The 14,024-nt window shown below is 42.7% G+C and overlaps 1 protein-coding gene across 5 annotated transcripts in view; it reads right to left on the bottom strand.

The window, feature by feature from the left end:
* Positions 1-12,491, bottom strand: part of dmtn (dematin actin binding protein) — a 95,801-nt gene extending 83,310 nt beyond the window's left edge. The window contains exons 1-2 of one of the 5 annotated variants that reach the window (XM_048522869.2): positions 12,205-12,491; positions 6,779-7,036 (exon numbers count right to left, since the gene is read on the bottom strand). The gene's annotated coding sequence lies outside the window, so the exon portion shown is untranslated. Of the gene's footprint in view, positions 1-6,778; positions 7,572-12,194 lie in introns of those variants that run through there. The other 4 variants (XM_059641191.1, XM_048522870.2, XM_059641193.1 and 1 more) reach the window with 4 other exon arrangements.
* Positions 12,492-14,024: the final 1,533 nt, after the last annotated feature.

Here is a 14,024-nt window from a genome sequence, read left to right as displayed (position 1 = left end):
TCTTCCACGTAAAAACTGACTTTTTCCTTGCTAACATCAGTTCTGAAGAATGGTCACTGGACCTGAAATGTGAACTCTCATTTCTTTCCAAAAATGCGATCAGCCCTGCTGAGATTTTCCAGCAATTTCTGTTTTTGTTTCTACAAAGGACAAGGCAAAAAAAAAATCCAAGTTCTTGAATACATGAAACTTGACACAGGAATGACGTGCAAAAGTCTGTAAAGGTAAACAGGCGATAGATAATATTAACACAGAAACACAAACCTTTGTGAATTAAGGATGCAAAAGGCCTCTGAGCAGTAAAGCAGTGCTCCCAGGGTCAGAGACAGACTTCACACCCACCTCAGCATTTGGGGCACTGAGGGAAACCCGCTAACTCCCCACTCAGAACACTCCCCTCCCTGTGCCACTGCACTGCCAATCCTCCCAATCCATCTGCTTCCCTAGGCCTGCATTAGCTCCCTCAGGCCTGCTCAATCCACAGTCTCTGGATGTATGTGTATAGGCCCTTGCTATATACACAATCACTTACTCTGTACACACAGCCTCTTGTTCTCTAGACACAGACACTCCGCACAGTTTCTGTATTAACACAGTCTCTGCATACACAGTTTGTATATTTACACAGTCTTTGTATAAACATCATCTCTGTTTATATACAGTCTCTGTATAAACACAGTTTCCACATAAACACAGTCTCTGCATCCATACAGTTTCTATCTACACACAGTCTCTGTATCAACACGGTCTCTGCATAAACACAGTCTCTGCATCCACACAGTTTCTATCTAAACATAGTCTATGTATCAACATAGTCTCTTCAATAAACACAGTCTCTGCATCCACATAGTCTCTGTATAAACACAGTCTCTATACATATGCAGTCTGCGTATCCACGTACTCTGTGTATAAACAAAGTCTCTGCATACACACGGTCTCTAATTCAACATATTCTGCACACAATTTCTGTACTCACACAGTCCCTGTGTACACACAGTGTACACACAGTCTCTGGAAAATACTGTCTGTGTATATACACAGTCTCTGTATAAACACAGTCTCCATATGCACAGACTGTGTGTATGCAGTCTCTAGATCCACACAGTCACTGTATAAACATAGACCCTGTTTTTGTTTTTGTATCCACACAGTCTGCATACACTCAGTCTCTGTATAAATAGTCTCTGTATACACAGTCTCTATATAAGCACATTCTCTGTATACACTCAGGCTCTGTATACACACAGTCTCTATATAAGCACATTCTCTGTATACGCTCAGTCTCTGTATATACACAGTCTCTGTGTAAACATTGACTGTGTATACACATAGTTTCTGTACACACAGCCTCTGTACTAGCACAATATGTGTATTCACATAGTGTACGTATGCACACCGTCTCTATCTAAACACAGCCCCCTTACAACTAAATAAAGTCTTTGTATATACACAGATTTCTTTATACACAGTCTGTGTATAAACAGTTTGTATATACACCGTCTCTGTATATACATGGTCTCTGTATAAAAACTTGTGTATATGCACAGTATGTACACACAGCATCAGTACACATGCAGTGTCTGTATAAGCATAATATGTGTATTCACAGTTTTTATATACAGTCTCTGTATAAACACACTCTGTAAACACAGTTTCTGTATAAACACAGTTTCTATATAAGCAGTCTCTGTATATGCAGACCTCCCTGTATGCAGTCTCTATATACACACAGTCTCTGTATCCCACAGTCTCTGTACAAACAGAGTCTGGATACACACAGTCTCTTTGTCCACACAATCTCTGTATAAACACAGTCCCCATAGGCACATAGTCTGTGGATCCACACAGTCTTCGTATCCATTCAGTCTGTATACACTCAGTCTCTGTGTAAACACTGTCTGTGTATGCACACAATTTCTGTACACATAGCCTCTGTACACACACAGTCTCTGTATCAGCACAATATGTGTATTCACATAGTCTCTGTATACATACCATCTCTAAGCACTGTTCCCTTATAAATCAAATTGTACAAGTCTCTGTATATACAGTCTTTGTATGCACACAGTCTCTGTATAAACACGGTCTCTGTATACACATCATCTCCGGTAAAATGCTATTGTGTATACACACAGTCTTGCACTCACAGCCTCTGTACACACACAGTCTCTGTGTGCACATTCTTTGTATGCACACAGTCTCTATATAAATGCACTCTCTGTAACACAGTTTCTGTATAAACACAGTTTCTATATAAATACAGGCTGTGTATATACAAAAATCTCTTTGTACATGGTCTCTGTATACACAGTCTCTGTATCCCACAGTCTCTGTATAAACAGAGTCTGTATATACATATGGTCTCTTTATCCACACAGTATCTGTGTAAACACAGTCTCTACAGGCACACAGTCTGTGGATCCACAGTGTTTGTATCCACACAGTCTGTATACACTCAGTCTCTGTATCAACACAGTTTCTGAACACACACCATCTCTGGATTAACAGAGTCCCTGTATCCAAACAGTCTGCATATAAATACGATCTTTGTATATACAGTCTCTGTATACATGCAGTCAGTGTATAGACAGCCTCTATCTATCTAAATACAATCTGTGTATACACACAACCTCTGATACAGTCTCTGTATAAGCACAATATGTGTATTCACAGAGTTTCTGTAAGCACACAGTCTGTATCTAAACACAGCCTATATATCCACACAGTTTGTATACACAGTCTGTGTATAAACACAGTCTCGACATAAACATAGTCTCTGTAATCTATACAGTCTCTGTGTACACATAGTCTTTGTATCCACAGTCTCTATATAAAAACAGTTGCTGTAGAAACACAGTCTCTAACTGTACAAACACAGTTTCTGTGCCACACAGTCTCAATAAATGCAGTCTCTGACTGTATGAACACAATCTCTGTATACACAGTCTCTGTAGCCACAGAGTCTCTGTATAAACACAGAGTCTCTGTATAAACACAGTCTCTTGCTGTACTGACAGTTCCCTGCTGCAACATTAAGTCTTATGGTATAAACAGTCACTATATAAACACAATCTGTTGAAGAAAACACAGTTTCTTACTGTATAAATCTATTTTCTGGATCCACACAGTTCATTGCTGTATACATAGAGTCTTGCTATATACACACATAATTTCTGTACAAATAGACTCTTGCCATATGCATACAGTCTGTACCTTTGAATGAAGGATTAAAATGAATATTGCAGCCTTGATTCTTGCATTTCTTCCACTTCCAATTCTAAGAAGCATGAACAAGCCTCACAAATGTGGTTTATCTCACTTGTACAATCTGATTTTAAAACAACACGAAAGTAACTCCATTTGAACTGTCTGTTCAGGGAACCAAGCAGCACAGTTTATCAATTGAAGCTCACTCGCTGAAACCATTTAAATCTCAAAGCTGGGTTAAAGGGTGAACTGTGAGGAAGATGCATTGGGAGAGGCTGAGTGAGTGGGCAAGTCCAAGGCAAAAGTGGGTAACTGTAAGGTTTCCACTCTGAGAGTAAAAATAGCAAGATAAATTATTATCCAAGTGGTATAAGTTGAGAGGGGCAATATGCAGTGAGAGATGGATGCTGAAATACACTTAGAGTTGCTTAAAGTCAGCATTTCTTTAGCAGTGGGTAGGGAGGAAGGCCAATGGTATGTTGGCCTTCAAAGTGAGAGGATTAGAGTACAGGAGCAGGGATGGCTCATCGCAGTTGGACAGGGTGAGACCACATCCTGCAGTATTGTGTGGGCAGTTTGGGGTCTCCTTCCCTGACGATGGAGGAAGTGCAGCGAAGGTTTCCCAGACTCTTCCCTGAAATGGCACAGACTGATGTATGGAGAGAGCCCGGATCGGTTCGGACTATATTCACTGGAGTTTAGAAGAATGTTGGGGAATGGTATTTGATAGAAACCTATCAAATTCTAACAGGGACTAGGCAGGCTAAATGCAGGAAGGATGTTCCCAATGACCTGGGGTTTGTCAGAACTGGGGTCACAGTTTCAGGATACTGGTTAAACCATTTAGAACTGAGATGAGAAGAAATTTCTTCACTCACAGAGTGTTGAGCATGAGGAATTCGCTGCCACACAAAGCAATCGAAGCCTAAAAAGAGTCATAGAATCATACAGCATGGAAACAAACTCTTCAGTCCAACCAGTCCATGCTGACCAGATACCTTAATTAGTCTAGTCCCATTTGGCCCATATCCCTCTAAATCCAAACTATTCATATACCCATCCAGATGCCTCTTAAATGTTGTAATTGTACCAGCCTCCACCACTTCCACTGGCAGCTCGTTCCATACACACACTACCCTCTGCGTGAAAAAGTTACCCCTCAGGTCCTTGCGTTGTCCTAACATTCTATGTCTAATAGGTGAGCTTAATCTGCAGTTTCCAGGGTGAAATTCACAAAGCCAGCCTTTTTGAAAATGAGGCAGAGTTGTCGGAACATTGTGTTTAGATTTTCACCATATCAGGTGTCTATGCTCCATGCTGTTGTGCAGTGTTCAGTCTGTGACTGTGTTTGTGCAGTTTAGTGCTCAGTATATAAATCTGCGACTGGTCTACTGTTTATGGTTTATAACTGTTTGTCTGTGCTGTTGTGTGTTCAGTCTGTAATTGTCGGCCTATGCTGTTCTGTGTTCAATCTGTAGCTCTTATTGTATGATTTCAAGAAGGAGCCAGATATAACACCAAGGCTAAAGGGATCACAGTTTATAGGGGGAAGGAGGAACAGGCTATTGAGTTTGATTATCAGCAACGATGTTCATGAATGGCGGAGCAGGCTCAGAGGGCCGAATGGCCTGCTCCTGCTTCTATTTCCTGTACTTCGTGTTTCTAAATCACCCTTCTAGAAGCACAGTGCTGCAGATGCTGGAAAACAGAAACAAGAACAGAAAATGCTGGAGGAGCTCAGTAGTTCTGGCAGGCAACTGGCCCCCTTGACCCTTGCTGAGTCTCTCTCCTGCAAGTTTTGTTTTTTTTTATCAAAACCCTCCGTGTTTGAGCTTCTTATTTCATGTATTTCTGATTGTGTAGGAGACTGAGTTTGATGAGTTTGTCTTCACTCCTTCCCTGTGTCATGAAGCTGCATAAAAGCATTGCTGTTGCAGGAAACATGACACCTTTCATTGAACGGATTCCAGGTCCTTTTATGCATTAGTAAGAATTCACCAGTTGAACAATGACTGGTTTAATTTCAAAAGGCTGCAGAGAAAAGTTGGTTCTCATTTCTGTGAGTGATGCACACAGGTATTTTTGATATATATTAATGACTCTGACTTGGGCGAAGTGGTTGGCTAGTAGTATTAACGCAAGACTAGTGACCTGAGACCACAGTTCATGTTCTGAGAACATAGGTTCAAATCTCATCACAGCAGATGGTGGAGTTTGAATTCAATGGATAAATCTGGGAATGCAAGCTATCTAGTGAAAAGTGTTGTTAAAAAGCTCAGCTGGTTTGTCCATGTCCCAAAGAAAAGAGGCCATTCAGCACATTACTAGGCGATGGGATTTTGCTCTGCACAAATGTCCTGTTTGTTGACAGTGAGCCCTCAGAAGTACTTGATTGACAGTGAGACTTTTCTTGGGAAGTCCAGGGCAGATGACAGACCTCACAACCATTGGGTCCTGGCCTTTCCTGACACGAGTTCATTATTCTGGATTGGGAGAGAATGGAACCCTCCAGCGGTGCCACCATTTTGAATCTCTCGCACTTCCATATGGAATTGCTGTGGAATAAACTCCTAGACTGTTCGAGCTACAGACAGTCGATGTAGACTTCCCTGTTGAGCTGCATACTCACGCTGGTGTGCGAACCTGGCATGGCCAACACCCATTCAACCTCTCACTTTCTTCCTGTACAGTGGCCAGCTATTGCCTGTGAGGGCAACGCAGTGTCACCCAACAATCGTGGACTTCCCAACACCAATGGTGTATCGATGACGATAAGTGACACTGTGACCCTCTCTGAAATTAGGAGGGATCGACAAAGAAAAATCGACAAAACTGTGCAACGATAGTGAGCAGGGCCATTTACCAAAAAACTGAAACCAACACCATAAAGGGAAATGTGTACCTCATTCTGTTGCCCTTGAACCTGAAACTCAAATATTGTGTCCTCTGAATATTTCACAGTGCCAGTCAATTTGCTTGACTGTTATTAACCTCACCGTAGAAGCTCATATTTAAAACAAAAAGCCTTTAACTTCCAATTGAATATAAAAGCTTCCTGAAGTTACGTCATCAATTGTTATTTTATCTTGCTGGGTTGTGGTGGAGAGTGCAACATTCCAAATTTCATTCATAAAACTGCATGCAGATTCTGAAATCTCATGGAACAGCAATGGAGAACATGTCTGCTCACAGTCAACCCAAATATTGTTAAGATCTACATGAAAGACATAAATATTAGATTAGATTAGATTCCCTACAGTATGGAAACAGGCCCTTTGGCCCAACAAGTCCACACCACCCCTTGAAGCTTCCCACCCAGACCCATCCCCCTGTAACCCACACACCCCTGAACACTACCTTTGCAATTTACAGCAGCTGACAATTGAATTAGACTCATACCGAATCTCGTCTCATTCCCCACAGTCGACTGTCACAAGTAATTACTTTCTGACATACAAAGAAACAGAGGGATCTGCTGCTCAGTGAACAAGAAGGACTGTTATCTTGTGGAAGTAAAAATGTCAAACATGCACGGGGGTTTGCAGTATCACTCTGGTTCCTGAGTACTTACCGTCGCCACCACCAGCTTTCTCTCTCTCACTCTTTCTGTGTCTCTGAGCGGTTGTTAAAGCATTGTGCAGAGGCTGGGTACAAGACTATCACTGGACGTCCTTCGCTTTTCCAACCCAAATGTCTTTTGGTGCGAGAAGCTTTGCAGAAAACAGCAAGCACATCCTTTCCGCCCCGAAATGGAACGGCAGAATTCAAATCAATTCCCCAACATTTCAAACAGGCCTGCCTTCTCCGAGAGGTGGGCAGATAGAAAACCCTGAAAGCAATTACAAAATTAAAAATTTGCAGCTTGAGAATAAAGGGTGGGACGTTGTGACCCTTCAGGACTGCCCTCCTATTGCAAATGTTGGAGAAGATGCTTCAACAGGGTAAATGGTAAAAGCTGCTGAATTAAGATCGTGATGTGTAGCCTGTTGACTCCCTCCCAGCCGGTCATCAGCTGGGTAAATCCATTTCCAGAGAGAAGTAGGGGGTGAGGAGGCACCATGACAAAGCAATATCACCAGGAGAGGCTGCTTCTCGAGTCACAAATTCCCAATGTACCAGTTAAAACAACAGAAATCTATGAAGCCATCTCTTCAGTGTTGTCAGGAATAAATTTAGCAGTGGTTCTCCTGAGACCCCAGTAAGATTACATCTGTTGTCACAGATTTATTATTTGTCAGAAATGAAAATAAATGCTTTTCAAGGTCATGGGGAGCGTAGATCTGTTCTATTTTGGGTTCAGAAAAAGCAGCGGTATCTCAAGCTCCATCCTTTCAGAATCATCCTGTCGTCCCAGCACAGCTTGGTCGCCTTGGCAACCATCTCAATGGCACCAAATCTTTGTAGTGTTCAGTCTGAGAGAGTCAGTGATTTATTGAGGCCTTTCATGTTCACCAACATCACAAGGACAAATATAATTGATCCTTCCTTGGGGAAAGATTCGGAAAAACGGGAATTAATTCAACCTAAAGAAAAGCTTCGCATTTGTGTGGTGCTGTGTATAACCCCTGAACATCTCCAAGCTCTTGAACAGCCAATGAAATGTCGGCTTGTTGTGATGTAGGAAATGCAGCAGTCAGTTTCCACGCAGCAAGCTCCTTTAGTAACAAAGAGGCTGTCTGTTTTGGCCATGTCGATTGAGGGTAAATATTGGCCAGCACACTCAGCATAACTCGCCTGCTGTTCTGCTGTAGGATTTTTTTTAACATCCAGCAGCTAAGGTTTAACATTCCATCTGAAAGATGGCACCTCGGGCAACACAGCATTCCTGAAGGGTGGCCCAGGTTTTTAAAAAATCACAAACCATTCCAAGATGATAGAATACTTGAGCCTCAATAGGCCTCCTGTCCTGAGGGATTGCTTTCATCTCCATTTGACTGCATTTATGAACCCCAAAAGGAAGTCTGCATAATCTATACACTCTGTGGTAGTGTGGCGTCTTGGAGATGTTCTCTCCTCCTCTTAAGTGGCTTGAGTACTTCACTGAAGGTTCTTACCTCTCAATGAGGGAGGAAACTGCTGTGCATAATGTGAAATATTTATTTTTGTTAATTGTACCTTCTTGCCAGTTGTGTGTTTCATTGTATGCAGGAGTTGGGTGCTAACTGGGGAAGCACTTGTGCTCCTATCTATCAGAACAGAATAAAACTAAGGTGGTGGGGTGAGCAGGTACATGTTTGTGATGTGTGTCTGTGCGAACAGCCCATCAAAGTGTGTAAAGATTGGCTCCAGTGTATCCTTCACCATCTTGGATTTCTGGTGTGCAACATTCACTGGCAATGACATTTTGCATCCTCACCCAGGGCAATCGCCCAGAAATGGGCTGGGACACTGATGCTGGCAATGTCCAAATTCTAGGTCCTTCGGCAATGGTCAGCAGCAAAAGGCTTGGGTTTACCTGACTTTCTCGTAAAGAGGACAAAGCTGTTTGCTGTGTCCCATTATTCCCAACATACCATTCAACCACTTTGCCAGATGGACAATGCTGAATAGTCATTATAATGATGTTTTATAAGAGAAATAAGATGAGACTCTGCCAAGAAGGTGTGTGATCAGAGGACATGGAATTAAGGGAATTGAAAAACACCATCAAAAACAACAAAGAGGAATGGCACAGTAGTATTCTATAAACAGCGAGCTGAGATACACATATTTTTTAATCAGGAAGGTGAATCAAGGGTTGGGGGAAAGGCGGGAAAATAGAGTTGAGAGTGATCAGGTCAGCCATTGAATGGTGGAGCAGACTTGATGGGCTGAATGGCCTACTTTTGCTCCTGTGTCTTATGCTAATCTGGACTGTGCTGTGTGAAAGGATAACAGGTAGCCTGGTTCAAAAGGCACTTGCAGAAATACTGGGAAAGAAAATTTTCCAAGTCTGTGAGGAAACAGTTGAGGCAGTGGGATCAGTTGGATTGCTGACTGAAATGGTGATTTGATGATTATCCCCGTTTGAATGATTACGCATTAGATCTGAAGCCCACGACATCTCATCTGACAGACATACACACTGATGACTTCACTGCAATGGAGTTTTCTGTTCCCCCCTTTGAATGCAGCGATCCTGTTCCTGCTATCCACCCCACACTGCCAGAGCAGGTCTCCAGTTACACCACATGACATTTTAATCTTACACTCCAGCCTTCTTTGCCCTTCGACATGGCATTCTGGAACAGAGCCTCGATTGTATCTAATTGGAGTGCAGTTTCTGGGCATCCGTCTGCTAGCTGCTGGCTTACAGATTCACAGACAACAGACTTTGTTCTTTTCCCTGGGAGCAGAGTCAAACTCTGGCCATGGAGGCCGCTGAACATTTTTGCTCAATTAATCAATACTGACTTTACTCCACTGAGTCATATTGCTTGCCCTATTTAATCAACAATAACACAAACGACATTTTGACTTTTAAGAACTCAATGTCGCCTGGAGATCTGATTGGCTGCTGGGTGAAATATAGTGTTGTGCAACTTTCTGAAGTATGGTGAGACCAATCCATTTCTCCCAGGTCGATATCCCACAGTCAGGGGAAAGAAACTAATTCAAACACTGAAGCTTCTCAATAACTTAGAAGCAGCTGGGCATTTTTATCCAAAACAAAAAGAGGCAAACTGTGTGCAGGATATCCTCACCTCGAATGGTTGTTCCATACTCCTGGCAAAATATCTTTGGCCATCTTTCCCCCTACCTTGCTGTCTATTGGAAAGGTGCTGCTTGTCCATTAGGATCGCTCACCAGGGCTCTTGTCAACATGGCAATTGGAGTATCAATGCTGCAGTCCGTGATTAACCAATCATTAAACCAAACCCTTTGCGATTCAATCACTGGATAGTGATCAAGGACAGGAATGATTTGCCCCGTACAGCTTAGGGTTTAGAAGCTCGTTGTTGAGGGACAAATATTGGCCAGAGGCTATTCCTCTACTGCACAGACTTTTCAACACCCAGCCAGGCCTTTCTGTACCTGTTTTACCTGAGGGATGATTTATTACAGTTTGGTTATTCCTGGGTGATTATGACAGCATTAGCAGAAAACTAGTTTTCCAGTACAGTGGGTAATAAGGAAGGTGAGACGTAATGACCTTGTGGTATTATCACTAGACTATTAATCCATAAACTCAGGTAATGTTCAGGGGACCCAGGTTCAAATCCTGCCATGGCAGCTAGTGGAATTTGAATTTAACAAAGAATCTGGAATTAAGAGTCTAATAGGTGACCATTGTGGATTGTTGGGAAACCCCATCTGATTCACTGATGTCCTTTAGGGAAGGAAACTGCCATCCTTACCTGGTCTGGCCTACATGTGACTCCAGATCCACAGCAATGTGGTTGACTCTGATGTGCCCTCTGGGCAATTGGGGATGTGCAATAAGTGCTGGCCAAGCTAGAGATGCCCACATCCCATGAGTGAACAAATCTTAAAAAATGGAATTTTTGGCATTTATTGCTAATGGAAGAGTATTATTGCAACTGAATAAGGCATTAGTGGGACCACACATGGAGTGTTGTGGACAGTTTTGGTCCCCCTCCTTGAGGAGGGATGTAGTTGGAGGCAGTTCAAAGGAGGTTCACTAGATTGATTGTAGAGGTGAGGGCTTTGTTTATTGAGGAGAATGAACGCTTTAGGCCCAAATTCTCTGGAGTTGACAAGAATGAGAGGAGATCCAATTGAGATGGAAAAGATGCTAAAGGGGATAGACATAGAGCGACAGTGTTTCCCCATGTGGGGCAATCTAAAACATCATAATTTTAGGATATGGCTTGGGCAGATTTAAAACAAATGAGGAGAAATTACTTCTCCCAAAGGATCATCAATCTGTAGAATTCACTCCCCGAGAGTATGGTGGATGCTGGGATACTGAATAACTTTAAGGAGATCAACAGATTTTTGACTAGTAATGGACGAAAGAGCAGGCAGGAATGTGGAGTTGAGGTCAAGGTGAGATCGTATTAAATGCTGGAGCAGGCTCGAGGGGCTGAGTGGTTTACTCCTGCTCCTAGTTCTGAAGTACAGTTTGGGCATTACATGTCGGCTGTTATACATTGGCTGTTACAGTGTGACAAGTTGCAGCTACTAGTTGCCTTGAGTATCTGACTGTAAACACAAAATGTATTTCACTGATTCCGTGATCGACGGTTGTTAGTTGGTGAGCAGTCCATTGAAATTCCGAAATGAAACACCTTAGCAATCTATTCTTACTTTATAGACTTTGGTATTTTCAGCTACTATAAGTCATCACAGACAAACCAGACTAAGTCTTTCTTACAATCCCACTGCTCCCCTATGCAATATTTCCAGGCTGACACTATTGAGTCATGTGAAAGCGTATTGTTATCAGTGATGTTGGTCATTGTAAAGCAGAGTGGGAGCAGTTATTAAGGGACAGAGCAGTGTTTCAGTTGCTATGAGTGAACCAACAAAGCTGTTAATCACCAGATTCACTCTTATTTAACTCAGAGCACTTTTAAAGTATTATGCCTTGGAGTAAATGCAGATAGGAAGATACCACAACATCTCTCTGCAAATCCTCATCCTGATTTCGCTGGATGTTTTTACTATAAACCAACACAATACTTCTAGTTTAAAAGGTCTGCCACTCAGAATGGTTTATCATGAAGCAGCTTCCAAAATCAAGGAGGTTTCCAACAGAAACCCGAATTAGCTGCTGTCAGCCCGTGTGCAATCTTGTGGAAGGGACGAAAGCAGCCAGGCCTCACCATTGCTGCCAGTGATCTCTGTCAGAAAGTATACATGCCATGGATATGCCAGTTATTTCTGGTTCAGGATTTGACCAACAGGGTGAAGGGTTGTGAAGGACAAATTGTGCTCAGTGAGGTCAGGACAACCACATAGGATGGGACAAACGGGAGAAGGATACAAAGAGATGCCATGAAGAAAAATAACTGCACAGGGTCTGCAAAACATCAGAAGCTAACCTCCACTGACCTGTAGTCTTCTCCTAGTTCCTGTTTGATGTGCTGGGATTTCCAGTTCCAATCTTAACTGAGTAGCTGATTCCCAGCAGCTCCTGATGAGATTATTCCACCTTTGCACATTCTGAAGATGTTTTGAAATCCATTTCCCCACCTTGTCATGTGGACAGAGCCGACCAAATAAAACACTGCAAGCTGGGATACAGCATTAGCGGCCAGGACACCTTTGATCAGAGTTCAACCTTGGCAAACATGAATTGCAGCTTTCAGATATCAGTTTACAAGTGCAAGTACAGAACAATGTGCAGGGCCTGGTGGAAAATTCCCTTTGTGAATTCAGCTTCATCCATTCTTTTGGCAGACATATAAGTTATCTTTTCAAGGAAAAGATAAATCTTTGTATGAAATGCCGACGTTACTCATTAACATGAGACCTGCATGTAGTTTTGTCTATGATTAGCAAGGAACAGATCTGAGAATAAATTGTACCCTGGACTCCCAAAAGTACTGTGTCAAAACAACAGATTGTTCATCTGTGCTCAGACACATTAACTATCAAGAGATAGCTACCTTCAGAGAAATTATAAAGAACTGGTTGAACCAATGGTTATTAGGGGGTTGTGACAAGCAAATATTGATCTGGGCAAAGGCGCATCCAATCTCCTCAATCCCACAAAGTCATTCCCTGATGGGCATATTCAGCAAGGACCCTTAGATAGCACCTTCCAAACCCGTGACCACCTCCATTGAGAAGGACAAGGGGCTGCAGATACATGGGAACAGCATCCCCAGCAAGTTCCCCTCCAAGCTAATCATCATCCTGACTTGGAAATATATTGCTGCTCCTTCAGTGTCATTGGGTCAGAATCCTCGAATTCTCTCCCCGAGGGCATTGTGGATCAACCTACAGCATGTGGACTGCAGCAGTTCATGAAGATAGTTCACCATCACCTTCTCAAGAGGCTCTAGGGACAGGCAATAAATATTGGCCAGCCAGCAATGCACACATGCCACAAAAGAATTTTAAAAATTGCCTGGGGATCATTGTCAAACTTAAGCATGTTGTCTCTCAGACTTCTTTTCAGACAATGTCCCAGGTTCCTCCAGCATCATCCCTCAGCATTTCTTGACTCACTGTGCAGAGGTGGAAAAGAATTGGAATACAGTTGAGAGGGAGTTGCCCTGGGACTCCTCAACCATTGACCCCAGAACACATGAAGTCTCATGGCATCAGGTCAGACATGGACACAGAAACCTCTTACTGGTTACCCCCAACTGCACTCCTGCTTCGGCTCATGAATCAGATCTGCTCCATATTGAACACAGTTTGGAAGAAGCACTGAGGATGACAAGGGGCTCACATTGTGTCTGTGGGAGACTTCAATGTCTATCACCCAGTAGAACTGCAACTGACCACCCTGGATGTACCTATCAAACTAAGCCTTGAGCATCAAAGAACCTACACAGAGGATAAACCTACTGGACTTCATTCTCGCCTATTCACTTTTTGAAGGACACTGTGTTTAGTAGGAGAGACTCTAGACTGATTGAAAGATTAAAAACTGGGTGTTCAAGAGACATTGTGGACCATCAGCAGCAGAATTCAATTTAAATATTATCTGTAATCATGTGGTCTGCATTTCCTTCCCTCTTTACCAGGTAATTAATCCAGGTTCAGTGACATGCCAGGAGCAGCATTGGGTGAAAATGAGATGCCAATCTGGTGAAGGTGCAGTACATGGGTAATGCAGGCTACAGACAAAACTCAGCGATCCCATGGCCAACAGATTGGATAAAATCTTGACAGGCCTGCCACATCCAGCTATGCATAGT

The sequence above is a fragment of the Stegostoma tigrinum genome, chromosome 40 (assembly GCF_030684315.1).
Source record: "Stegostoma tigrinum isolate sSteTig4 chromosome 40, sSteTig4.hap1, whole genome shotgun sequence".
Classification (NCBI taxonomy): Eukaryota; Metazoa; Chordata; class Chondrichthyes; order Orectolobiformes; family Stegostomatidae; genus Stegostoma; species Stegostoma tigrinum.
Note: the sequence above shows the minus strand (reverse complement) of the source record. Positions and strands in the feature narration are given on the sequence as shown.